General features: G+C 59.2%; 1 protein-coding gene across 1 annotated transcript in view; it reads right to left on the bottom strand.

Annotated features, from left to right (window-relative positions):
- Positions 1 to 26184, bottom strand: part of SRM (spermidine synthase) — a 292467-nt gene that overhangs the window by 160522 nt on the left and 105761 nt on the right. The window lies entirely within an intron of this gene.

Below are 26184 nucleotides of genomic sequence, written 5' to 3'. Positions count from 1 at the left end.
ACCTCCTCCTAACCCGGGTGCCAGCTGGAGCCAGCGTCCCTCCTCCTGCCATCCACCAACCAGTCCCTCCAAGTCTGTCATGGGGGCAGTACTCTAAAGCCCTTCTCTGGGGCATCCTGACTGGAGCGAGGGCCTCCCAGCCCTGGTAGGAGGCAGGTGGCAGAGCCTCTTGTGGCTTCTGTCCTGGGCCTTAGGGAGACTGACTTCTCCCAGCACTCCAGGGACAGGCTCTGGAAACTTTTCCTAGAAGCTAGAAGGGACCCTGAGGTCAGCGGCTTCCTCCTGTAGCTGGAGTAGAGCACTCCCAGTGGGACTCAGGCCTGGACTCTGGCCACTCGGAGGGGAGGCCCAGGGTGGCAGAGTTCTGACTGTTTCCTGGAGGAGTCATCTGGTGATACCATCTCAGTCTCTTCTTTGAACTTGGAAGTTTCACTTATAATCTCAGAACTTCAGAAGAAAAGCAATCTTCCCCCCACTTCACCAAAAAAGGGAAGCAGATGAGGATGCTGAGATCCCCTCTGAGCTGGTCCCTGGGCTGACTCCATGCTCATCTTCAGGAGCTGGGAACAGCTCCCTCAACTTCATAGTGCATGCGGGATACAGCCGGGGCCATGGGCCTCGTCTCTGGCCAGGGCTCATGGCTGGTGAAGTGAGGGTCCCTTCCTCTGGGGCAGCATGGGCAGCTTCAGCCGAGGGCCTCTCTGGCATAGTCCAAGGCCAGGGGCACGGGCCCCGAAGGGCTGCTGGCATCACAGGCCCACCAAGCCCCTGATCATAGGTTAACATCCCCTGCAGCCTCGGGCACATCTAGGTCCTGAAGGCCTTCAGCCACAAGGAAGTCAGTGGTGGGAGGGCCAAGCCTTCTCAGGAGGGGACAGAAGGACCTCAGGACCCTCAGGGGCCATGTGGACCCCCTTTCCCCCAACATAGTTCAGCCAAGGGCTGGATCAATCTGGACGTCTTTAGCAATAAAAAATGCCGATGTCGTCCTAATTCACCAGGCCCCGAGATGACAGCAAATTTACATTTTTTAATTAAACTAGCAGCCAGTTTTTATGAGAGGGGGTTGGGTTATGCAAATCAAATGGTTGTGTATGGAAGATTAGGAGAGTTTGGGAATAAATTCCACAAATGCTAATAAAAAAAAAGGAAAGAGAGAGAGGGAGGGAGGGAGGGGAGAGAGGAAGAGAGGAGGACATAGTTCCATTAGGCCCTTTTAGAGTGATTTCCCTGGGGGAGGGAGCGGGGAGGGGGAAGGGGAGATGGGAGGAAGCTTTCAGACACAGGTACATCCATCCTGCAGTTGGGAAGTTCCCAGAGTTAGGCCCCACCAATCTGATTCCCAGGCCCTGAACACAGCTAGAAGCCAGGGTGAAAATGGCGGTGAAGCACAGGTGGAGCTCTTAGCAGGCGCTCGCCCTTGACTCGTGGGAATCTGGTGATAGTTGCCCCTTCTCTTCTTGAGACGAAGGGGTGGGGCTGTCCAAGGCGCGGAGGAGCCAAGATAGGCTCTACAAGGTCAAGGGCCAAAGAGGCAAGAGGACAAGTTTAAAGGGATGGCCACCGACTGCAGGGGGAGCCAGTGAGGGACAGTGCTGCCCATGTGTCGCTGTGGCTGCAGCCTTGTCGTCAAGGCGGGTCATTGGGAGGAAGCCCGGCCGGTTTCTTTCTCCTTCTGGGGCTCCAGGCCAGGACCCCCTTGCATTGCCAGCAGATCCCCCATCGCAGACGGCCCAGGCCTCAACTGTGGGGAGGCCAGGAAGTGTGGGATCAGAAGCTGGGCCAGGCTGGCTCATTTTCCTGATTCTCAGTAGCCCCATGCTTTGAGAGCAAACTCTCTTGAGATAGGCCGCAGACTTCTTCTAGATGGTGTCTAAGCCGAGAGAGCAAAGAGCTTGGCATCCCCAACCCAGCCCCTGTGTGTGCTGCTCAGGCCCCTGCCCTGAGTGTCAGCCGCCTTCAGATCAGACCTTCCATGAGCCGCCAGGTCAAGGCCAGAGCCTTGCCAAGTGTGGAGGCTTCTAGGAACCTCACTAGCTCTGGTTACACCTTCGACCTGCCAGGCACTGGGGATTGAGAAGGTTCCTGTGCTGTTCTGGAGGAAGAGATTCCATGCCGGGTTTAGGGCAGAGCAGATTGCTCTCAATTTCTTTCCTCCAGCCTTTACTTGGCCAGATACACCCACTCAACCAGTCTAAGCTGGGGCCAGCCCCTGTAGCCAGGTTGGGCACCGGTTTTGCCAGTCTGCTGCAGGGGGTAGGTGCTCTGGGGCCATCTTGGCAGAAAGGAGCTGTCAGAGCCCGGGACAGAAGGGGCCATCTCAGAAGTCATGAGTTTCCTGGTACCATTCAAACAGAGGTTTGTGCTGTGCACCGGTTAGTGACATTTGGAGGGACTTGCACATCAGATGACCTTTAAGATCTTCAGCTGTCTGACTCCCAACTTGGTTTTGTTCAGTGGGGCAGTCCTGGCGGGTGGGAGTAGGGGGTGAGTGGACGAGGTGAGGAGCGCATTATTTGGACCTTTTCTTTGGTAGAAAGCATTGGAGACAGGCAGCTCTGGGCTGTGAAGTGACCCTTTGAACCAGCCCTGGTTGTAGTCGCAAGACGTCAGAGGAAACTGAGGCTAAAAGGCCTAGCATAGCCTTTCCTCCCCAACAAGAGACAGAGGCAGAAGGGCAGGTCCAAAAGGCTCCCTAGAGAGACCCCACCCCGGGCCCTTTTTCCCGGGTAGGGACCAGCGAGGAGAACCCATTCGCTCTCCTCTCCAAGAAAGGCACTGAGTGTGGGTGTTACTCAGACCTCTCCACTGGCCTTGTCGGTGCTACTGGTGTTCCCCCAGCCCCCACAGCCCCAGAATCTGGCTGAGCTGCAGCTTGGGTTTTTATGATGGAAAAATAAAATAAATGCAGGCACCTTTGGAGGGCTGAGCCACGCAGCGGCATCTCCTCATGAAAGTGGCTGCCCTGGCTCAAGGCTGTGCCCGCTGCCTGAGCAGGGGATTGGGTGGGGCTTGGAAAGTCTCTCGGCCCCAACTCCTCTTCTTCCTGGGTCCTGCCAGGCCAGTGGTGCAGCCCCAGCCTCCATCAGCCTCCTCTAGAATGGCTGGCCCAACACTCTGCCAGGGCTCAGGCCATTTCTCCACCTGGCCCACCCCCCATGCCCCCAAGCCCCAAGGCTCACCTTTTAACACAGCCTTCCCTGAGCTGATTTTTAAACCCTGACCACCCTGGCCGCTGCTACCACCTCTTCCTCCTTTTCCTCCTTCTCCTCCTCATCTTCAGAGGGGGAAGGAAGTTGCACTGTAGTAATTACCGCCTGTGGGTCCCCACGGCAAGCAGCAGCTGTTCTGGGGTAGCTGGGCCAGGGTACAACGAGTAGGGAGAAACTGGGAGCAGGAGGAGGGTGGGCAGCCCCAGTGTGCAAAAGAAGAGGGGCAGCCTCGCCGGGACCACCCCTGTGCAGGGCAGCAGCTTGGTGGTCTGGCGCACACCCCTCTGGCTGCCTGGCCACAGAACAGCACCCTGACACCCTCGACTCAGCAGGATGTATGGTCTCCTGTTGGGGAAGAGACCCATGCAGGAGGCGAGGCCTGAAGCCCAGGAAGCATGGGAGGCTCTCCTGCAGCAAGAGGGATGGAAATGAGGACTGCCCGGGCCCCTGTGTTGGCAGTGTCTGCCTAGTGGAGGGAGAGGAGCGGTCTGCTGTCCCACCAGGCCGAGGAGCCAGGGGCCAGGGGCCAGGGACCAGGCAGCTTTGTGAAAGAGTGGCCTTAAGGAACCTCCCTCCGCCACCACGCTTTCTAGACTCCTAGCCAGCCCCTTCTCTCTGCTCCTTGTCCTCCCTACCCCTCCAAGAGCAGAACTCTTGCTTCCCATTTTGCAACCACGTTTTTCTGTCTTTTTCATCCAGGCCACCCAGCTCCCTAAAGCCGGGCCCTCCCTGCTACCTTTCTTGCCCCGTGCAACCTTTCCAGCCTCACACCCCACTGGCCCTGGAAAAAGATAGAGAAGCTGCTGGCTGCGGGCCTGCTGTTCTGAGGCTCTGGGTAGACCTGTGACGTTGCTGTGCCAGGATCCAGCACTCAGACTCATGTGCCCTGATCCCCAGGAGGCCAGGGCCCTTGTTTTCCTCTGCCACAGCTGCTCCTAATGGTGACCATTAGATGGTAGCTGGTGTACTGCCACCTCCTCCCTGGGCCTGGTACGGGCCGGGGCTCACGCCTTCCTGCTGTAAGTGCTGGTGGAACTGATTGATTGATGTGCCTCTTCCCCAAGTGCCTCCCCGGCTTGGTAGTGGGGGCAGAAGGAGGAAGGCAGGAAATGTTGGCCGATTCCCTTGGGACCTGGGTTTTAGCTCCTTGAGAGCTTTCTAGAGCCTGGTTTACAGGAAGGAGCGAGGCTGGGATTTGGGATGACGTGAAAGGGGCAGGGGAGCCCTAAGGATAAAGACAGGAGTGTGATGGTTGAATGGGACCCACAGTAACTCCTAACCATGACCATGGCCTGGGACTGGGACGTCAGTCTGCTGTCCAGTGGGGACAGGATGGCCGCAGCCAGAGGGTGATCCGGGCCCTTCTCCACTTCCTCCCTTGCCCATCTCCCTCTCCCCTTTTTCTCTCCTCCTGAGCGGACCTCACCGCTGCATGTCTGCCCTCTCTCATTCTCTTCCCCGCTTCCGGGATCCCTCCAGCTAGACAAACCCAGGGCAGGGAGTGAGGCCAGAAAGCCAGGGATACACCCACACTGAGGGCCAGCCAGGCGCCAGGGCTTCAGGCCTCTGCCCCGGGCGTGGTATGTGGGCCACTCCTGGCCGGGGCATCTGCTCTTAGAATGTCCCACAGGCCTGATTCTGGGGTCTCCTCTGGCCCTCCTGGGCCCTCCCGGTGCTGTAATCACTCACCTGCTGACACCCTTCCTAAGGCCAAGAGGGCCCTCTCTTGATGCCACCTAGCTGAGGCTGGGGCACTGCCTGGCTTTGGAGGAGAAGGCGGGAGCCGGGAAACAGACACATTTTGTGTTTCCAGACACCAGGTGTTCCCAAAGGTCGCCTGGCCTTTTCTTATGGGGCTCTTTTGGTGAACTAAGGCGGCCCTGGGAGGGACTGCGCTGTGTGAGAATGGGGGACTGGAGGAGCCTGGCAGAGCTTTAGGTGGGGGGACCCTAGTGCAGCGGGAGAGCAGGAGGCATCCCAGAGGCCGGCTGGGAGAGACTCCTGGAAGTTTTGTCACCAAGAAGTGCCTCTTCCCCGCAGCTGTGATCCTCACCGCCCTCTAGCACAGTGCCTCCCTGTCTGTCACCCCTTCAGCCTGGGAACCCAAGGCCACAGGAAGCCAGGGGCTGCCTCGCGGAAGGATGACCCAGCTCTCCACTGCCCGGCAGGGGGCGCCCCAGGGCATCTGCCCCCGTCCTTTTAGGTGTGGGGCAGTGTGGTCAGGAACTGGTCCAGGCCTTCTGGTCACGGGTGGGGGAGGGGCAGCCTAGCGTCCCCGCCCCCAGAGGTTCCTTGGCTGAGTTTGTTTGCCAGGGTGACCTGTTTAATCATCTCATTTTCTGGTGGCCGTTTATTCCTCGTTTCCACGGTTACGGCCCCATTAAGGGGAGAAGCAATAAGGCGGTGAGTCAAACAGGTAATAAAAACATGCAGAGCCCCTGTGCACCAAGAGAGGGTGGCGGGGAGGGGCGCAGTGAGCTGAGACGGCCTGGGGGAAAGCCCAGGTGACACCCTACCTGCCTTGTCCTCCAGAGGCCCAGAGTGTCCCCAAGACCCAGTCCTCGGCTTAGAACTGTCCCCAGCCCTTGGTCCCCTGGGCAACAGGCTGTCCCAGGTAAAACAGGAAGGAGAAAGGTGAGAGGGGGCGTGATACGAGCCCCCCCAGGGCTGCCCCACAGCTGGTGTGTGACCCGTTTCCAGCCCCACCTCGTGCTCCCTTGGTAGGGGCGGGGGATGATTTCTGACATTGGTTTGAGCTCTAGAATTTTTTTCTGCCAACTTTATCAGAAAGCATATTTGTGGTGAGTGCTGCTAACAGGGCCAGTCCGGTGAGTAAATATTCCTGGTGTGGACGGCCGTGTGACCTTGAGAGGGGAGAGTACGGTGGTGCGGCCAAGGGCATGTAAGGAGAGGAGAGGATGGCCAGGCACCCACCGGCCCCTGTGCTGGGTGGGGGGCCCTTGCTGGGAAGGGGTCAGGTGGGGGCCACGGGGTCAGGTTGGCCCCAGTAGCCTCTTCCCAGCAGCATGGTCTACCTCAGGCCCCAGTGACACCAGCTGGAGCTGGGTTGTGTGACTTGCTGGCTGGGGGACAGGCCGGCAGCTGCCCCTGTGGGCTCCCTTCCTCTGGTAAATGGAAGCTGAAATGAAAGTCAGCCTCTTTCTGGCTCCTGTGAGTCCAGGGGCACGTGCCTCCCTCCCAGTGTCCCCTCCCTGTCCTTCCCAGGAGCTTCCTGGGTATCCCCAGCCCTTCTGCCCTGCCCTTGAGGTTTTTGAATAAGCAGAGGCAGTGGGCTGACTGGAGTGGACGGGGGAGGCTAGGGTCTTCCTGTTGCCAGGAAGCGTAGGGCTCAGGCAGGCGTGGCAATGCCAGGCCATGCGGGGCCAGCTTCGTGCCCGGGGGCCGAGGATCAGTGGCTCAGAGAGAAAACAGCGGAGGTCACTCTGAGGGCTCCCAGGTTGGGGAGGAGCCTCTCTTCTCTCCAATGCCATGCTCCTTGACAAACTCACCCAGGTCGGTGTCTCTGATTATTAATTTCAAAGTTGATTTCTGACGAGAGAGAGAGGGAGGAAGGTGTGGGAAATGGGGGAACCCTTTGGCTGGGAAATGCGTCTTGGGAATGGGCCTAGATGAGTGAATATTCCGATCAAACAATTAAAAATAGAACACGCTACCGAGGCCCCAGCTGCCGAGGTTTTTCAGCAACTGTCACCAGCGGGTTCATGGGGCAGGTGGCACTGGAAAGGAGTTTTTCCACAAACGGCAAATATCAGAGATGCCAGTGTGCCCCCCACTTCCCTCCCAGTTCTCCCCAGACTCCCCTCTAGGGCCTGTACAGCTTCAGGGCCGCCCTTCTCCCCTGCAGGGCCCGGCCGCAGCGGTGAAGTCATCGCCAGATGCCTTGGTAATTGCTTTAAGAATCTAACTTAAAATAACATGAAAACTTATATTCCTGGGTAAGGAGTAATTTCCCATGTAATAGTAAATTAATGAAAGGATTATACCAGGGGGCCTGGCGGGGAGGCCGTGCTCATCTGATAAATGCAAGGATTTCAGGCAAGACAGCTCCATTCCAGGAGGCTCCCGACCTTTGGTCCAGGTCCCACACTGGGGGTTCCCCTTGGGCTCCCCCGTGGGCGGCTGAGTTGGGAGGACACATTCCATGTGTGCTCAGCGTCCCTCTCAATGATGAGAACCAGCTTTTCAAAACCTACAGATGGGAGAGGCTCAGGTCTGGCCTCCACGGGCATGAGAGGCCCTGTGTCATCAGTTCGCCCAGGAAAGAGAGAATTTCTGACACCCGAGAGCGTGGGCCCCCAGGAGCAGGTGCGAGTTAGACTCCAGGCCGAGTTCCCAGCTCTTAGACTGTGTGGTCAGCATCGTGGTGTCTCGCAGTGGGATGACTAGCCACCCCAGTTTGCCCAGAACTGCAAAGACCCATGTGTGTGAACCCCCTCGGTCCCGGGCAAACTGGGAGGCTTAGTCAGCCCTGTTTGGAGGCAGGAGGATGGGCTACTTGACATGGTCCCACCCTCAGGGTCCTGGAGAGCCCAGGCACCTCCTGAATGGACCATGTCTCTGTCCAGGAGGAGGACTTGCAGCTGGCTCCACTTAAACCCCCTTGCACTACCAAAACTTTCTCCCAGGCTGCTGCGTTCCACTAGGCGCATGTGCTGGGGCAGGCATGCTCGTGTCCCCTGCTCCCCGCCCCCTCTAAGGCATGGCAGAGCACTGCTTGGAAGCTTGACCCAGCCTAGAAAAGGGCTTGCAGCTGTGATCCCATCCCTTTAACACTGAGCCTTCTCCCCACCACATATCACAGTCCAGGCGGGGCTTCTGGAGAGGATGCGGACAAGGCAACCCCCACCCCCAAGCCCCTCACTCCCCCACCACCGTAAGTTTATCAGCGCCTTCCTTCCGAGAGAGCCACACCTAACATCTCATCTCTCCTCATCAGTTCCCTTGGAGGAAGACAAGGAGCTGTCCCATTTCCTAAGTGGGGAAGCTGGAGGCCCGGAGATACTGCTGGGTTTGTTCCCAAATGCTAAATGCCAGAGGACTTGGTGCGCGGCGCCCCTGAGTACTGTTCCAAATGGCAGCACTGAGTGAGGACGCACAGGCCTCCAGCTCTAGGTATCTACCGTGCTGCCTGGCCCACATCCCCAAACGTCTCTGGCCCCCGTGTGTACCCTACCTGTAGTCTGCGAACTCATCCCTGGGCTGCAGGGATGCAAGATCAAATGTAGTTGTTGACGCAGATGCATTTTGAGCTTCTGGGGGAAAGCCTCCTTTTCTAGAGGCATCCCTGAGTGCCCGTCTTTGCAGAAACGAGCGCTCCCGTCTGTCCGCAGGGGAGGGTTGCAGGTGGGTGGTATGCACTCCGACTTGTCTCTCTGGTGAAATGGAAGTGAAAGGACTAGACGCAGAGCCCTTCAGGAAGCATGTCTAACCGAATGGGCATTCTCCTAGGAGACAGGTTCACGATGCATGTTTGCTGGGTATGTTTCTGTGTAAGCAGAGACTTTGCTGGAAGGGAAGATGGGGACCTTGCCCCCTGGTTCACTGGGAGACCATTTGCAGTTCAGCTCTGCGGTGGGTGTCTCCACTGGCTTTCTTTGCTACTAGAGGTGATGGGGCTGCCTTGGGAACTCCACGCGATAAACTCAAGGCTTTGCAGGCAGCTGTCCCAGGTGGGGTTTTTGCCTGGGGGCTGTATTGAGTTTGCCCAGGTCTTTGCTTGGTTGTAATCTGAGAGTGAACCGGCTTCTTTCCCAGTGTAGACCACACTGTGCTTTAGGAGGTGGGGAAGATTCGTGCTGCCCTTCCCCCACACCTACCCCCAACCCAGAGGAAGGAACGTGGGGCAGTAGGGCTGAGAATTCCTAGTCTAAACAACCCAGGAAAGCACGCTCAGAGAGCCAAGCCAGAACCCCAGATGGTGTGATCCGATTGTAACTGGAAGGATGGTGGCTTTGGTTGTTAGATGTTACGTGGCCGTTGCTGTTCAAGCAGACAGATTGGTGACTTCCAGACTGCAGAGATCAGAGCGGGCTCTCCTTTATTTATCTTCTCATACCCGCAGGGTTAGGGGACCGAGTGGAATAGCTAGAATGGACAGACAGGCCTGGAGAGCCAGGCACAAGAAGCAGGGGGATGACAGGCCCCGGCCCAGCCACACCAAGCGCACCACGCCTCCAGGGGGCCATGTGGGGTTCTTTCCCTGGCCTCCCTGATAGGAAGGATCACTTTGGGGCTCCTCGGGAGGCCTTCAGATGGAGCTGAAGAGCCCCTAGGCAGGGCCAAGAGCCCAGAGAAGGAGACGGAGATGTTTTCTATTTCCGGGTCCCTGGGGGGCCCAGGGGCGGATTGAGACAGGCTCCTTGCAGGGAAGGTGTTAACAAACAGCAGGTGATTAAACATGACAAGCGGTGACATTTCTGTTCAGGGTTCTCAGTCCCGGCAAAGCCAAGAATGAAGCTATAAACCCTGACATTTTGTGTTATGCACTGAGAGGTTTTTAATAGACCTTGCTCCCCCTTCCCCACTCAACTTCTCTCCCTCCTATGCTTCCCCTCTCGGTATCCACTGCCCCACTGGAAGCTCCTGCCTCCCGGATTCCGTCGGGCCCCCATGAGCCTTCCCGGGCCCTTGATCCACAGACCCTCCTCCCTCTGCCCCTGCAGGGCTGAGTACAACCCTGCCCTCTGCCTCTCCCACTTCACGGTGATATTTCCCGTTGCCCCTTCTCCCCGTCCCGACACCCCCCACTTCCCTCCAGCCTTCACTGTCTCACCTCCTGTTTTTGGGTCCTGATCTCACAGCCTCACCCTTAGCTGCGGCTGTCCCAGTTGTCTGGGACAGCAGGTGGCTGTCCCTGTGTGTTGTGTTTATAACATTTTCAGACAAACTTGAAAGTGGGTGTAGGGAGATGGTGGGGCTTGGTATGGGATTTTCCCCCATCTTTTTTTCAATCCCCTTTTCTCCTTTTGGGACAGGGACAGGAGGTGGAGGGAGAGAGTCGCACTTCACTGCAAACAGTTGCAGGATTTATTCAGAAAGGGACTGGCCAGCAACAGTTGTTCCTCTCGCCGAGAAATGTTCGAACAACTGGGGCCTCTTTTGTTCTCTGGGTAGAGCCCTGTGAAGGGCGTTTGGAGGTGAGCCTGGGGCTCAAGAGGGCAGGAGACCCAAGAGAGGGGGCTTCAGCTCAGTCCCACCCAGGGAGTCCCCACCCCACCCCTCCAGAAAAGGCTCCTGGAGCCCCGAGGGGGTCAGTCCAGAAGCCAGGCCACATCCCTGGGGCCCAGCGCCGCCCTAATGTTCTCCAGAAGCACTGGATTTTCTGCATTCACTCAGTAAATATTTGTTGGGCCAGACACAGCGCTGAAACGGTGGTCTCGTCCCAGGGATCTTGCAGTCTGGTGAGGCAGAGGGCTAATTAAACAAGTTACTGGCCGGGCGCGGTGGCTCACGCCTGTAATCCCAGCACTTTGGGAGGCCGAGGCGGGCGGATCACGAGGTCAGGAGATCGAGACCAACCTGGCTAACACAGTGAAACCCCCTCTCTACTAAAAATACAAAAAAATTAGCCAGGCGTGGTGGCGGGTGCCTGTAGTCCCAGCTCCTCGGGAGGCTGAGGCACGAGAATGGCGTGAACCCAGGAGGCAGAGCTTGCAGTGAGCGGAGCTCGCGCGCCACTGCACTCCAGCCTGGGCGACAGAGCAAGACTCCGTCTCAAAAAAAAAAAAAAACAAGTTACTACGAAAGTGCTAAGACTAGGACAGGGTGCAGTGAGGACAGAGGGAGAGGACAGTCCCGGGAGGCTGCCCAGAGAAAGTGAAATGTCAGCTGGGACCTATGAAGGCTGTGTAGGAGGAGGGGTGGCGGGGCCCTCAGGTGAAGGAGCAGTTTCTGCCGCTGAGGGGACAGCGTGCTGAGGGCCTGGCAGGGAGAGGCGGGTGCTGCCTCACGTGGGCTGGCTGGCAGGTGGAGTAGGGTCTGGGCTGTGCCCTTTGATCTCTGAGTAACTGACCCCGTACATGCTCTTCCATCTACCCTTCCACCATCCCAACCCACCTGGGCCAGGCATGGAGGTCAGGGTGAGGATGGGGATGAGGGTAATGGATAAAAGACTTTAAGGGAAAAAAAAAAAAAAAAAAAGGCCAGGCATGGTGGCTCCTGCCTATAATCCCAGCACTTTGGGAGGCCAAGGCGGGCAGATCACTTGAGGCTGGAAGTTTGAAACCAGCCGGGCCAACCCCGTCTCTACTAGAAGTTCAAAAATTAGCCAAATGTGGTGGCAGGCGCGTGTAATCCCAGCGACTTGGGAGGCTGAGGCAGGAGAATCGCTTGAATCCAGGAGGTGGAGGTTGCAGTGAGCCAAGATTGTCCCACTGCACTCCAGCCTGGGCGACAGAGTAAGACCCTGTCTCCAAAAAAAAGAAAGAAAGAAAGATGGGGGTGAGGCCCCAGCCCTGCCCCAGTGGGAGGGGGAACGCCCGGGAAATCAGCGTGTGTCCCCAAAGACTGGGGCTGCGTCTGCTTTCCCGCTTCCTAGTCCCTGTTGCTGGTGACTCATTGGTAGTGGGGTGGGAGGGAGGCTTCAGACCTGCATGGAGGACCTGGAGCCCAGGAGGACCCAGCTGGGCTCAGCAGCGAGTCCGTCTGCCCGCCTGCCCCCTCACCTTCTCCACCCGCTGACCTCAGGGCACAGCCGGGGTGTGGTCTCTTGGACGCCCTCCTCCAGCCCGAAGTTGCCCTACCCTTTGTGCTCTCAAGTGTGAGACAGTAATGCTGGGGCCTGCGACACTGCACCCCCTGAGACCCAAAGCCATCCTCCCAGGATCCCTAGGGCAGAGGGGGCAGTGCCAGTAGCTGCTCAGGATATATTTGAGAAACTCAACCAAGCCAGGAGGAGAGGATTTGAGTTCATCTTTAGAGCAGGACTAGTAAGGAGCCTGCAGACTGACCTGTGGGTCCCTGGTGTCCAGAAGACAGGCCCTGGAGGTCCAAGTTCAGCTCCTTCCTCCACCCCCAGAGCCGGCCTCGCACCCCCCTCCCCCCCACCCCCCGTCCCCCCTGTGCCACCCAGCCGGAGCCATGCGGCAGCATCGTAAGGCCTTCTGCCTGGAAGGGGCTCTCCTGGCCCTTAGGGTACTTCCTTCCCCGCTTGCTCAGCCTTTGCCCAGAGGTCAGGCCCAGGACACCCCACCTTCACATTGGTTCCCTGAGAAGGAAGCCAAGGCGGCATAAAGCCATCTCTCCCCTTCCCCAGCCAACCCCACCCCAGCCTTTCTGCAGGAGTTGCCCTGGGATCCTTAATGCCACCCCTTGTCAGTCCAGACCCCCCAGAGTCCAGCCAGGAGTCCCCTAAGGGCCAAGGGGCTCAGCCTTCCTCCCTCACTTGGCAGCTGGGTTTGGGACGGGGAATGGGTAGGGATGCTGAAAGGGGAGGGGAGGGGAGTCCCAGGGCCAGGACTTGGCCTGCTGCCCCTGCAGATCCGGAGCCAGGTTTTACTGTAATCCCTACATCCTGTTGCAGATCCTTAATCAGCTGGAGCCCAGGTTGGGCCGGACCCTGTGGTGACACTCGGGGTTGTAGTATGGAAAACCTGAAGTGGAGCTTCCAGAGTTGGGGTTGGGGACTGTGAAGATGAGGCAGGTGGAGGGGAGGAGAAGGGTGCCTGTGCAGGCACAGGATGTGGACAGAGCCCAGACCCACCACCCACTCGACCCAGGCTGGGGGTGGAGGTGCAGCTGTTGCAGGCTGGGAACCAGGACTATGGGATGGGGAGGAGGGGCCCGCGGGGGGCCCTAGGAGAATGCTAGAGTATGTGGGGGCTGCTACGTTGCTTGGTAGCACCATCGAGACAGCTGGCCCGAGTCGTCCTGATAGTGAACAATGACTCCAGCCAGGAATCGGCAGAGGGAACCCTGGGTGGCGTTGGCTCCAGGGGTCTATTCTGACTGGGGCCTAAGTCCGGGGTTGGGAGTGTTTCCGCCCGGCTGGGAGAGGGACCCCTTCCTGGGGCAGGTGGTGCAGATGGCCCAGGAGACCTGTCTGCCTCAGGTTGGGGACTAGGCTCTGTCCTGGAGGCAGCAGGGGCCCTTTGGCAGGGCAGCAGGCTCCCAGGATCAGCCGATGCTTTCGTCAAAAGCAGCAGGCCCTGGTGGAGAGAGCTCTGTGCCAGCCCTGCAGTCCCCTCGTGAATCCTGGGAAGTCGGGGCAGCGGGTACCCCTCCTGAACCTCAGCTCTTCACGGCCCAGGGAGCAGTGGTGGAGGAGAGTGAGGGGACACGCACAGGCCAGAGATAGCCAGAGAGCGGAAGCCAGGGGTGGGCTGGCTCGCAGCGGGCGGGCAGACGGGCGTCTGTCCTGCCAGGGGCCCAGGCTGGTTCTGCAGACAGCCTCTTTTCTATATGGAAATGAAGAATTTAGGCTAATGGAGCTCAACCATCTCTAATTTTGCGATGGCAGGAGGATTTTGATTGAAAGTAATTAAGCAAGCTAGCTGTAAAATTAATTAAAGCAAAAGGGGGGGATTTTTTATTGGATTGGATAGCGATATAGCGTCTGTCAGGCGGGGGACGGATGGGGGTGACCTGAATCCTCTGCCCTCCCCCCTCCCACTCGGGACGTTTATGTCACTTTAATCTCCTTACAGCGGCTGCTGTGCATTTGTTTGAAATAATCAAGGAAATATGGTCAGAAATTGTCAGCTTTCAGATCTAATTTACCTGACGGCCCCTGCGCGAGCCGGCGCGGCCCAGGGAGCGAGTGTGCGTGAGCGGGTGGGGGAGCTGGGTGGGCTCAGAGGACACTGGGATCTTCGGCCCCGGTCTCGGCCCCCTCCCAGGGGCGGTGCTGCCCCGGCCTGTGGGCACCTCCCTGGGCTCTGCCCCCTTCTGGAACAGACCCCCCCACCCCCACCCACCTGCTGCCTCTTCCTCACACTGTAACCAGCTTTAGGGTTTAGGGAATATAGGATTAGGGAGGTGATTGTAATTCCTTATTCCAGATGGCTGACAACTGCTCAAGCCCTCCACCAGGGCCACCGTTTTAAAAATACTCCTAAATTAGTCCCCTCATGTCCTTGTCATGGTCGCCGTCGCTGGCCTCAGCAAGGGGATTGTGGAGACAGGCTGCAGGGAGGGCGGGTGTCGTGCCACTCAGTGTTCCTCTGCCACCTGCTGCCCACGCCGCCGCCTCTCCTGGGCTGGGCCTGCTGTCCGGGGCCTCTCTGGTCCGGGCTTTTCCTCTCATCCCCAGAGAGCGCCTGCCCTGTCTCCCCATCAGCACACGTTGGAAGGTCTCAGGGTCTCAGTCCCTGCAAGAGAAAGGTCCCCTCCTTCTGCCACACACGTCCTACCCATTTCCGGTGGGTCAGCCAGGCCACGCAGCCAGCCTCCACTTTGCTTCCCCTGGAGAGCGGGGCAGCCTGGCTTCCAGGCCTCGCACCCCACAGATGCTGGTTCGGAGCCATTTGGGGTCCTTGCCCACTGGGCCATGTGTGGCTCAAATCCTCTGCAGCAGGGGGCCTTTGTGGTATTTGGGGCCCAAGGGGCCTGGTGCAATCTCCAAGGCTGCGGAAAGCTCTGCTTTGAAACAGAAATGTGTAGCATTGGATTTGCTGGGGGGAGAGGGCTCCGACTGGGAACTGGTCCCCTGGATCTGTCTAGTCCTTGCGAGTGAGTGGCCTGGGCTTTTGCCAAGTTTCTCAGCCTCTTGGACCTCGGTCCCCTTCCAGGTCTAAAGTTCCGTGCACCTAGGACAGCCTCCACCCTGATAGCTGTCCCTTGTCCCAAGGTGCGTGGGACCTAAGTGCAGGCTGCCCTCCTTAGCTCCGTGTCCAGCCAGAGCCACTTGCCACACCACTGCCATGCCCCACACACGAGTTCTAGAAACAGCGGGTCAGGACAAGCAGCTGGTTCCCTGTTTGCCCACTTTAGACGTACCCATGAGAAGGCCCCTGTCCCCACCTGCCCTCCTCAGTGCCACCCTCTGCCTTGCCCTCTGTCAATCCTTCCCCTGACCCTGAAGGCGCCTTCCCCTGCCCCCTCCTGCTCCATCAAGGCTTTGGCGCTGGGTGACTCAGTCTGCCTCCTCCAGCCGCGAGGGAGTGTGAGCTCCTGGCGTTCCTTCCAGCCTGAGCAGAGCAGCTGGAGGCTTGGGAAGCGTCACCTGCCCCCTCCTGAGCTCTCTCTGTCTCGACCCTCCACTCTGCCCTCACCATGACTCACTCATCTTGGAGGCGGGGGGCGATGGAGCCCCAGGGGGCTCTGCCCAGGAGAGAGGAGGAGAAAAGCTGCTGGCTTTCCTTCACGTCCTACGTGCCAGAGCCCAGGCAGCACTGAGGTCTGTGGGGCCCTGCACCCCCTGACTGGCTGTGCCCACAGGGGCCTCAGCCAGAGGCAGTGGCAGAGCCAGGCAGTACGGGGTTCAGCTGGGACAGAGTGCATGCCCTTGATACCCACCAGCTGCCAGGACCTAGATCCTGGGAGACAGGACGTTAGAGAGAGTCTCTGGCCCAGCCCAGCATCTCACCTCCACGCAGGGCTCACAGAGGCTCCTGCTGGCCTGTGCAGTGGGGACGTGGAGGAACCAGCAAAGGCATCCACGTCAGGAAACTATGGGGCTGCTTGCCCCGGGCCAGGGGCTCGTTTCTGAGCTGTAGGCTGGTCCAGGGCAGGCACCAAGGTGGAGGGAGGCCTGCTGTGGAAATCGGATCCCACCCCTAGGCAGGTTGGTCCACCGAGGCACAGAGGGAGATGCAGAAGCCCAAGAGGAGAGCTCCTTTGTTCAGAGGATGGTGGAGAGGCCTCCCCGGGGGCTCTTGGTGTCTTCTTTGTCCTGGTGGGAAGAGCCCTGCGTTGGGGATGTTTTGTTGAAAGGTCACTTTTTGGGGCTAACGCTGTGTGGTGGAGTGAGAGCTTTGCTTCTGCAGTGGCTCTCCTTGGACAGGAAGGACACGGGTGAGCATCGGACAGGCAGGAGCCCTCCCTCAACGTGGCCGACAATAGCGGGGGCCCAGGGCTTCTGGGAGAGGGAATGAGAAGCAGCATGGGGGACGGGGGTCCGGGCCAGTCCAGCAGGGCCTTGGTGTCTGTCACTTGGTTGGCATGGGTTTGTCACCACCCTGAGATCACACATTCTGTGTGACCATCAGAGGTTCCTGCTGTCCCTCCTTCCTTGGCCCCCAAGCCTCTGAGCCTGCCTAGGTCCAGGGGGAGCCCTGCCCTCTTCCTGGGGCCCCTCCCTGGCTGCTGGGGTTGGGCGCCTGGTTCGTCCTGACCCTCTCTGCCATCACTGGCAGGCAGGTGTCTGAGCCCCTGGGATGGAACTTGAGGGAGAAGAGGCAAGGCTGAGGGTAACAGGCCTGGCCCTGCCCATCCCAGGCAGCTCTGGCCCGGACCGGCCTGCCAGGCCAGCTCCCTGCAAGCCTCGGGGAAAGGGGACTTCCCCGCTGGGGACCCACCTGGCCCAGCAAGTTGGCCACTTTCTCCCTTTGTTGGGGGTAGGTGGGGGTGTCATGTGCTAGGTTGGCTGACCCCTGAGTCCTTACCCATACTTAATAGGGGCCAGGAGAGTTCCCATAGTGTCCTGGCCACAGGAGCCAGATGCAGGGGTAGGGGTACCTGCGCAACTGGGAGAGAAGCCCAGAGTGGCTGGGGTCCAGCCCCAGGAATCATTAGCTGCAGGGTCTCCTAATGCCCGCAGTGTCGGAGGACCTCGCACCTCCCCCAGCCAGGTCCTTGCAGAGTTGGCCGGATGTGACCGAGGCACTGGGCAGCCGGAAGTGCCTGAGGCTGAGCTGGGCACTGGCCTCGCCCCTCTCGAAGCCTCCCCACCCAGGCCTGTTCCCTGCCCATGCCAGACCACCCCGCCTGCTCGCACTGTGCCCGCCCTGCCACCCCAGGGCCCCCATTCCTTCCCACCAGCCTTGCCTCGGGGTTTCTGGCCCTTTAGGCCTCAGGACTCCCTGGCTCAACCCTGGCCCCGTCCTCTGTCCCCACTGGCTTCACAGTCACATTTTGCTGCCAGGGCAGGGCACTGAAAAACTGCTGGCACTGCCAAAAACCCTGTGTGCGCTACGACTCCCCAAACATCCCTTTATTTTTATTGTTCTGTTAATTACTGTTTAAACTTTAATAAGTCACTTCGTCAGGAGGGGGGACCTGCCGTGAGCTTTTCTGTGCAAACACGGGCCGGGAGTGACTCGGGTGTAATATAACCCTTTATGCGATGTGGGAATGTTTAGATTGTAACAGAAACTTGTTATTTTAATGACAGTTGGTTGGGGGGGTATCTGAGCACAGAAAAAAAGGAGGGGTGGGTGCTCCCCTTGCATCCCCACGGAAGGCTTGGGGCAGTCAGGGCTGCCCCCCTGCTGCCACAACAGAGGGCCCAGGGACCCATGGGGACCTTCTTGGGCTGCCCACTGGTCAGCTCCAGATTGGGCCTGGATGGCTGGGGCAGGTGAGGCCCAGGAAGAAGTTGGGCTTTGCGGGGATGGGAGCAGGAGGCCTAGGGCAGCTCTCAGATCCCCAGGCAGAGGTGGGCAGGGCCACGTGGGGCCGAACTCCAGGTCTGCAGTGCCCTGCAGTTACCAGGCAGGAAGAAGTGCTCCCGGCTCCGAGGAGGGGCTCTGCCCACAGTCACCGTGGAGCATCAGGGAGGCACTGTGTGCTCTGCAGCCCCAGCCAGACGTGTGCCCACATCATCCCCTCAGCAACGCTGTGTTACAGTTGGGGACCCGAGCCCAGGGCAGGGAAGACACAGAAGTGATGAGCTTTCCAAGGGGCCAGGTCTCTGGAGTCGATTTGTCTTATGTGGAAGTTGCCAAAGCCCAGGTGCCCCATGGTGGCCTCAGAGGGCTGGACGCCCTCCCACAGCAGTGGTGCCGGGGAAGGCTGGGACCCCACGCTGGATTCAGGACTGTCCGCGTCGGCTGGTGGGGGCTTGGGCAGGGCATCCCTCAGGTTCCTCTTTGCCTTCATCAGCAGAGGGAGCAGGCAGGTGAGGCAGGGTCACCCTGAGACCTGGAGGCACTGGCCCTCCTCTTAGAAGGTCTTCCCATCTCCGGGGAAGTCAGGGGCTCATGCCCAGGTAGGGGTGATGGTGGCCAATGCCCTGACTCTGTAGGAAGAGGCACTTCTGCACCAGAGCTGCTTCTAGTGCAGGGGCACCTGGGGAGGGCATCTTGCCCCAGCATCTGTGGGGCCCCTACAGGCACCTCAGGATACCTTAGGGCCTGTTTCCCTGCTTTGTCGCCATTCAGTCCATCTGTCAGTTTGTCCGTCTGCATAGCTGAGCTTCTGCTCTGATCCAGGCACTGCGGTGGCAGGGATGACAGAGGCCTGCACTTGCCCTCAAGGGCTAGCCCTGGTTGGGGTTAGTACAGGCCATCCAGGGAGGGCAAGGAGGGCAAGACCCAGGGCGCCTGGCCTCAGCCCAAGGCATGGATGGTCCTGTTGAGCCAAGGAGGAGACCCTTACTCTCCGGGCTCTCCTGCCCACGGAGGGTCCACACGGAAGCTGTCCTGCCCTCGCCCCACTTCCTGCTGGCAGGACCAGAGGTTCAGGGACCGGGTTCCCTAGAGCTGGAGGTGGGAGCCCCCCAGATGGTGGCAGCAGCATGGGCCACGAATCGCTGAGGTTTTCCTTTTCCAAGCAGCGCGTTTCCCTAAATTGTCTTTGACTGCGTGCATGGGTAATGAAAGTTTATGCCCTTGTTAGAAGGACAGGCGGCCAGTTCCAGTTAGAACTGGGGCTGTCTCCCTGCCAGCACCCTCAGCCCCCCTCCCCAGCAGGAGAGAGGCAGGGTGAGCACAAGAGTGTGAGAGTGTGTGTGCGTGCGCGCGCGTGTGTGCACGCACACAACCTCCCCCTCCCTGGCGGGTAAGAAGGCTGTTAGGCGAAGGGAGAGGGGACAAAAAAAAAAAATGTCCATATTTGTGTAAGTTGCTTTAAAAGCATTTTATCATGTCATAAAAAAGGGAAAGTACTCTCAGAAATTGATCCTCTCCGCCAGCCCATTGGACAGAAGGACGTTGGGATGTTAATGGCCATCCTGCTCCAGGGTGGCTTATTAAAAAATTTATACATAAATGCTTAAAATTGCATAAATTATTTAAAAAAACCAACAAAGTAAGCGATTTGAATTCCCTCTTTTCCTCCCCTTCACTCGGTCCCCCTTTTCCAGCCCCTCCGCAGGGCCCTCCCGGTCCCCAGGCTCCCGCCCCTCTTGGAGCTTTTCCCCTCTTTTCTCCACTCGCCACTGCACCCCAACGCCGTCCGCCGTGCCTTCCTCTGGGGCTTCCCTGCCTCACCCACAAATTAATGGAACCGCCAGCGCACCTCCAAACACTCACAGGCACACGCGCTAATAAAAACACCACTAATAATGCCCCAAATCGCGAAATTAAATATTAAGGCCAAAGGAGGCGGACGTGGAACGGAGCCGCCGCCACCGTCGCCGAAGTTGGAGCTGATGAGTGTGTCTCTCGCAGGCGTGGAATGTCACCCACACATCCTGGAGACTGGAGTGGGGAGTTTTATGATGGTTTTTCATTGATTTGTTTCCCCAGCGCAGCTGCCGACCTCTATTGAGGGACAAACATAATCAGCACTGACGCAAATTAGATGGTTATTCGTTTTGAAAATTGACAGAAAAACAATAAAAAAGATGAAATGCTCCCAAATCAATAGATATAATGAAATTCAAATAATCCGAGAGATGAGGTCTCCATGGCAACTGATAATGTGGAAAAGAAAACAATTTAATAAAGGGCAGACACACTTTGAAAACAGATTGGGCCCGGGGAGGGGGGCGGGCCGGCGGGCGGAGGGCTGGAGCGCGGGCTGGGAGTGAAGGATCACTGTCCGTCCCAAGGACACCCGCCATAATTAAGCGAGGCTTTCGGCCCCAGAAAGTGCAGATTCAGGTTTTAATACACAAAATTATTTCAGGAGCAGTGAATCGGAAAGTCGTTTGTAATGACCTTCCTGAGAGGCCCGGGCGCGGGGCATGTTGGAGGCTGGGCGGCCGGGCGGCTGAGTTATGGCATATTTGTGTTTTTATAGTGCGGAGGGGAGGGGGTGGGGGGGGAGGGGGGAGAAGGTTAAACAGTATTTACAGCTCAGTTGTTTTCAGAGAGGAAAGAGAAATAGAGTTCATGGGGAGATGCGGCGGGCGGGTGAGCCGGGGAGGCCTCTTGGGCAAGCAGGGAAAGGAGGTGGCCTGGGCAGGTCCCCCACCTCGGGCTGCCTTGCCCGCGTCCGTCTCTGGGACCTAGAGGAGATGCCAGGAGCCGCCTCCCCCACTCCGGTCTCTGGCATGGCACAGCTTGTGGGGCTCTCTGGGTCTGGGGCCTCTCCAGGGCAGTCCAGGCTGTGTGGACACCCAGCCAGCCACACCTGCTCCCGTGAAAAGGCAGGGTGTTTCTGCTGTCCTCCCAGCCTCGCACCCTCCAGTGCACTGCATGGCGTTCGGCCACCCATTTAGATGACGCTGCCTTTCCTGAGCCCAGTGCCGTATCTGCGGTGTGCCAGCCTCCGCATAGCGAGTGAGGACCCACGGTGACATCATGCCGCGCTGGGGTGGCCCGCAGCTTACAGCCTCCTGCCTCCTTTTCCAGGCTCCACCCCCCTGCCAAGTGCCTACCTGGGGCTGGGAAAGGGAAAAGCTTGGGCCCTTTGGGTTTGGCAGGGGTGGGGGCCACAGAGAGGGGAGGGGACCAATCAGACCCCCTCCACTGCCCTCCAGAGATACTTGCCCGGAGCAGGGCAGCTCAGGCACTGAGAGTCAGCCCGGCCCTGGGGGTCCTAGGCTCACCCAAAGCCCCTTCCCTCAGATCTGTCTCCCCTCATGGCTGCAGGAGCCATGTTTGTGTTCTTTTACCACGACCACACACAGCACTCTCAGATTCTACATGTGCACGTGTGAATATAACAGGATTGTACAAACACAGGCGTCCGAGTGTGTGTGTGCGCGCACAGGCATGCACGCGGTCTGTGCGCGTTTGCTCAGTGTGTGTGTTTTAAATCTCCCCTGGGTGGTAACTCTCTTTTTTCTCCCCTTCCTGTTTGGCTGTGACCTGGGGGAGATTGATAGCCAGCCTGTGCGGTGGATGCTAACAGTTCCCCTGATTTATAGAGTTACTTACGCTAAGTGAGGCCACTTAGACGCGTCTGGATAGTAAACCTTTTAACTGGACTAAAAAAATCATAATAAATAAATAAACAAAGTGGGGCAAGCCAGGGCCCAGTGGCCAAGCATGCCCCCCACCCAAGTTGGAGCTGTTGAGGGCCAGGGGACCTGGCTGAACCCCTAGGGCCCTGGCTGAACCCCTGGGGAGCAACAACCATTCCTCCCACAGAACTTGGAGGCCCTTCTCTTTGGAGCTGGGGGTAGAATTGGGTCCAAGAGGGGGATGGGTCCTGGCTGGGGGAGGGGTCACAGCTGAAGGATGGGGAAGGAACCGTTCAGGAGGAAATGGGCTGTGAGGTAGAGGAGGGAGGAGGGGTAGATGCCTAGGCCCTTCCTGGCCCTTGCTGGCCTCCAGACCTGCCACTCCTGTGGCACCTCTGATGCCCACTACAGAGACGGCTCTTGTACTGGCTTTGAAGTGTTCATTCCCAAGTCTGAACTAAGCATCCGCGGCGCAGGAACCAGGGCTGCCGGTGCGCCCACATCACGGCCTGAGGAGTCAGCCCAGGGTCTGGTCTGTACACGGTGCTCAGAGAGAGGTTGTTGAAAGGACACCAGCACAGCACCCCAAAACTGGGGTCTGTGGCCTGTGAGCTGCAAGTTTGGAAGTGAATGGCAGGGTGGGAGCCCCAGCAGCCGCCCGCCCCTGACTCCAGGATGCCTAGGTGGGAGGCTGTGGGGGACACAGGTGGGGTTGAAGATCATGACCTTGGGCATCTGAGCCTGGTGGGAGTTGGGCTCCAGCACTGACTGTGGGCAGCTACCAGCCTTGCCGCCTCTGCTTCCTTATGTGGGAATGGACAGGACAGCCGACCGTGTGGGGATCCTGGGGGCATCACCAAGGTGGCACTGTAAGGCGCCCAGCACAGACAAGGTGCTCAGAGGACGCCAGCTGCTTTATGGCCCCAGACACCATGGCCCAGGACAGCTACCAGAGTGGCCTCCAAGCTGCCTGGCAGTGGGAAGGCAGGGCCCCAGCCCTGGTTCCTGGCCCCTGCCTCCCCACCTCCTGATATACAGCGGGCATTAGGCCGCCCAAAGGGGATACTGCATCCTTAGGAAGAAATATGTCCTCATTTTTCTTAAACACCGTTTCCACTGAGTGAAATGTTTAGAAGGGACGCACAGGGAGAACTTTATTTCCTACCAGGGAGTTCAGAGCCACCAAGCAGAGCCCATAAAGCACCCGGAGCCTGGGAGCTGACAGGCAGCCCGGCCCCAAAACACATTACTCATGGCTGGGGAGGGGCTGCCAGGCCTGCCCAGCCCCCTGGGACAGACCCCCCCCACCCCGCCACCGACCGTCGAGGCAGGACAAGCAACTCTGAGACCCGGGGCCATGGGCGGTGGGCACTGCAGCCTCTCCGCCCCTTGAACCCAGGCTGCCTGCGGGAGGGGGCCTGGCCCTGACCAGGTGAGCAGGCTACCTCCAGAGAGCAGTGAGATCAGGGGACTGGGGATGCGGTGCAGCTACAGGAACGCCCCTCTCACCCAGAGCTGGCAGGAGCCCTGGCCTGCCCCAGCCTGTGGAGGGGGTGATGAGATTCATGCCATAACAGGGCCTTCTCCTGAGGCCCTCCCTTCATTCGATTTCTGAAGCCGGCTGATTTGAATATTTATAAATATCAGTAAATTATTTATTGTAGCAATCTGCTGCACCATTTTACCCATCGCAGTTAACACTTTAAGGGGCTCCGTGTTATGGGAACAGGAAGTGAGGGTGAGGAGGGGACGGGGCAGGGGAAGGAGTCCCCGCAGAGAGGCCTGGGGTTTCCTAGGGCCGGCTCAGGAGCCCTAATGGGGATGGGGCCGAGTCCCAGCCTTTGGGAGCTCCTGACCAGGGTGAGCTTGGGCTCGGGAGAGTCTACAGCCTCCTCCTCTATGAAATGGGACAATGACAGTGCTGGCTCCGCTGGGCCGTTACAAGTCATCCCTTAGTGCCCAGAAAGGTGGACGGTCCAGTCCATGCCCCTTTTCCCCAACCCTGTGCAGGGTCTGCTCAGCTCAGAGACCTGCTGGGGGACTGTTGCTCGTGGCGCCCTGAGAGGGAAGGTCCTGAACCTAGGAATCCGAGGAGGGGCTGAGAGGCCAGCCCGCCCCTGCCCCAGACCTCCGGCCTCCTCTCTGTCCCCTGCCTCTTCCAGGCCAGGTAAAGTTTCTCAGCCTTGGAGTCTCAAGCCCACGTGTGGCACCACATCTGGCTGGTGGCCCTCCCAGGGCTCAGCTGCTTTTTTCCCAGGTTCATGCCTGCCAGGCCCTGTGCTTAGCACAGACAGGTGCCCTCTCGCCTAACAGCCTGGCCGCCTTTCTACAGGGAAAAATCTCGCCCAGGGCCAGAGCTAGCGCAGGGCAGAGCTCCGCTGTGAGCTCACGACTCCCTGACTCCAGAGGCTAGGCCATACCCTGGTGCTGCGCCAGAGCCCCTGGGGCCAGAGGCTGGAGGCCAAGAGCACCGCCACCAGCAGAGAGTGGGCTCTGGCTGTGTGTGGGTCCCAGGCCCCGGCCCAGCCCACCTTGGCGGCCCCTCCCCTCGCCTCTCCCGTCTCCGGGGAAGCAGAGCAGGAGTCCCCTCGCCTTCCCACCCTCTGGCCCAAGCCTGCCTCCTGGGCAGTATTGTTCCCAGAGGAAGTGTCCAGTGTAAATAGAGCAGCGGGCAGGCTGGTGGCGGGAAGGAGATGAAAGGGGCAGTGACAGGGCCGGGGACGGATGGCTTCCTTCCATTGAGGCCTGGCCACGGCGTTTATATTTTAGGGAAGAAAATCAGAGGAATGTTTACATGGACAGGAGTCTGGGGTCAGACCACAGCGGGGTGGGGGGCGGATCGTCTATGGATCCCAGGGCCCTGGGCCGGAAGGCGGCGGGCAGCTTAGACCTCAGCACCAACGCACCCCCGTTCCCGCCGCCCAGCCTCATACACGCTCGCACTTACAAACCTAAGCCCTACCTCTGCCTCCTGCCCCTGTGTCCCCGGCCCACACGCCTCCCACCTCCACCCCTGGGACCGGCAGGAGAGGGAGAGGGAGGGCAGCATCTGGAAGGCAGGTGGGCTGGGGCAGTGCGGCAGCTGGAGGGCAGGTGCTGGGGGAGTCGGCAGGAGCAAAGGGGCCTGGGGCTGGGGGGCGGGTCCTGAGTACGCAGCTGCACCGCAGCTGGTGGGGGCCCAGGCAGGGACTGAGCCAGGCACACAGCCGAGATGGGGAGAAAGTGGGCTGGGCTGGGTGGGCCAAAGTGTGTGGAGGCTCCAGGATGGGTGGGGGCCCAGGGAGGGGGCATCACCAGCAGCAAGTGCGGCCCTGGGAGCTTCTGCTTCCCTCTTCCTTAGGATAAATATTTATAGATTCATTTGCCGTCTGCCATCCACACTTGGCTGCTTACCTCCTGGTAAAAATAGTGCAGGCTCCCCCACTCCCCCCTTCCCTTCCCCATCGAGGGCAGGGGATGAGGGGACCAGGTGAGGCCGGCTTCCCCGGAGGCCTGTTGGAGGAAACCCGCGTCACAGAACCTGCTGGGCAGCTGCGAGGTCGGGTGGGACCCTGTGAAGAGGAGGCCCCGTCTCAGAACTTCCAGAGGGGCCCCGCGTCGTGCTTGGGGTCTTGGGTGTGGGCGGCACAGACTTGGAGACGTGGACGAACCTGGGTAGAGTGGGCACTGGCTTGGGCAAGTGTCTGAGGCCCTGAAGCCAGGGTCACAGGACTGGAAGGCCTGGGAGTAGGCTGAGAAGACCCTTCTCTGGCAGTGGGCCTGGCTGGGCTAGAATCACCCTGTCTCGTCTGGGCCAAGTGACCCATCCGTACTGCCACTGGCTACAAGGGAAGGATCTGGCTGGGACTGCCAGGCACTGTGTCTATCGGGACGGTTGTCTGTGCGTATGGGTCAAGTCCACCTCAGGGATGCGGCCCCTGGGTGGACCCAGGTATTGCCATTCCCACCTGAGTAGGCCTCTCATCGGGTTTCCAGGCGTGTGGAAAGTTGGCAGGGGGTGAACATTAGAGTGAAGCCTTTTCTGAGCATGGAGCCAGGGGGCCCTGCCCTCGGCCTTCCCACCTATGTGGAGACTCTGACACACCCATTCCTCCCGTGAGGGCCATGGAGAGGCACATTTTGTTTTGTACACAGCGAGTGTGAGCCGAGCCCCTGCTGCTGTGGCCACTGCCCTGTCCCCAAGCCCCACCACAGGGTCTGGCCTACAGAAGGAGCTCACTAAGTGAACGGACAGACAGACAATTCCATGTGGCTGCACTGTGTGTGCACGCGTGTCTGTGCATGTGTGTGTCCACCCTCGCCAGCCTTTGTGGCAGGTCCCAGGCTGTGTGGTGGGTGGGCTTGCCGTATGCCCCCCAGGACCCTCGGTGCCCTATCAGGGACAGAGTTTGGGCTATGCGGCCGCGAGGGAGGTCGCTGGCTGTCAAGTCGCCTCGTGAGGGCTTCCTTCCGGCTGTGTGTGTCAGGCTGTCACGTTTGGGGATTAGGTGCTGTGACCGGCGCTTCGGGGCGTTCCGTGAGGGATCTAAGTGATCCCACCCTGCGCCAGCTGGAGCTCCTGGGGGCTGGGAAGTGGGCTGGCCAGGCCTTCCGGGGCTGCAGAGGCTGGCCGAGGCTGGGGAGCAAGGTCCTAGGACAGGGGCAAATGGCCCTAGGAAGGGCCATGAGGAACTCTGCTTGGACGGCTCTGACTGAGGCTTGGGGAAGGGAGTGGCAACAGGAAATGGACAGAGAGGCCAAGAGGGGGCTGGCAAGGGCTGGGGAAGACCCTGAGGCCGGGGG

Source organism: Hylobates moloch, unplaced genomic scaffold, assembly GCF_009828535.3.
Source record: "Hylobates moloch isolate HMO894 unplaced genomic scaffold, HMol_V3 SCAFFOLD_9, whole genome shotgun sequence".
NCBI classification, from domain to species: Eukaryota; Metazoa; Chordata; class Mammalia; order Primates; family Hylobatidae; genus Hylobates; species Hylobates moloch.
The sequence above is the reverse complement of the archived record's forward strand: the minus strand, read 5'-3'. Positions and strand labels throughout refer to the sequence as shown.